We start from the raw sequence: 1,436 nt of genomic DNA on the forward strand, positions 1-1,436 counted from the left end.
TAACTTCTAATTTTTTTAAAAAGACAATTTTAATAAACTACTTTTTAAAATAATACAAAAAAAATTATTTTAATGACAATAGCATTATTACTACTATTTCTTTTGTTGATTTACTTTTCCTAACAGTTACATATTCGCCATTGTTATTCTACTTTATATGATAAGTTATAGAATTTTGTGACCATTAAAAAGCTCTTTATTAATGATTATTATAATTATTACTAAATTTTTTAACAGTAAAATATAACACAATTAATGTTTAACTATTGGTAAATATATTAATAATTATTTTTATTATTACTAAAAGCAAAATATATTACCATTATTTTTTTAATGAAAATGAAAGTGAAGTTTTATTAAACTAAACCTTGAGGTAGCGTTTATTTTAAGGTAGTGGGATGAAGACTGGAATTCAGTATTATGTTTTTTAGCCTAAAAACTGGTACTAAAATTTTAGTATCTTGAAAAATATTAAAAAAAAAAAGAGTAAGTTTTACAATTCAGTGACTAGACAATATATCCATAATTCACGTGAGACCATATAAACATTATTTTCAAAATAACTCTAATTAGAAAATAGTAATTGATACTAATAAGTGAATTAATAAGAGAGTTTTTAGTACAGAAATCAAATCAAATAGTCCACACTTGGGCAGTTTTATCTCTAAGAGTAGCCCTTTTTTCTTGCGTGTCTAAACAGAATAACAATCTAACGTGTGGCCTACACGTTAGGCTAGCAACACCCTTGCTAGTTGAGACCTGAGTTAGTTGCATCTAAGTTAATGTCATGACCGTCATTAACTACGATTTTCTGATACGAGCCTCCCAAACCAATTCAAAACATATAATTTCAAATATAACATATTCTTGAATCTTTCAATATATCAAGTATCAAATCAAATCAAATCATACTTTCTTATCAAAATCCTTTTCAATCATATTTTCTCAATCATAAAGAATTTCAAACATATTTTACAATTTCAGAATGTATAAATGAGTACTAACAAATACTTCAATATTTTCAAAAAACATATTTAAATCGAATCAAATAGTTTAAAATAATGCAAAACTTCATTAAACATATATATGGTCTCATGTGAAATTTTTAAAGTGTAAGATTTATATAAAGTAAATTATTTAACTCTAATAAATCCATTATTTCAATCAAAATGAAATTCTTCAATTATAATTTCATAAATATATTTAAAAGCTCATAATAACATAACCAAAAGTAATTATAAACGCAAAAAATACTTACAACATGGTCCCAAGAGATTGAAGACTAATATTAAAAGACCATCAAGTTAGAGATTAGGGGTTGGAATCCAAGTAAAAGCGCTAAAGACAAGGTAGAGTTGATGATGTTTTGAGTAGCTTTGATAGTGGCGTCGGAGAGATCCAACAGCGGCTACGACAGCAAGTCAGCAACGTCTTCC

This window comes from Arachis ipaensis, chromosome B07 (assembly GCF_000816755.2).
Source record: "Arachis ipaensis cultivar K30076 chromosome B07, Araip1.1, whole genome shotgun sequence".
NCBI classification, from domain to species: Eukaryota; Viridiplantae; Streptophyta; class Magnoliopsida; order Fabales; family Fabaceae; genus Arachis; species Arachis ipaensis.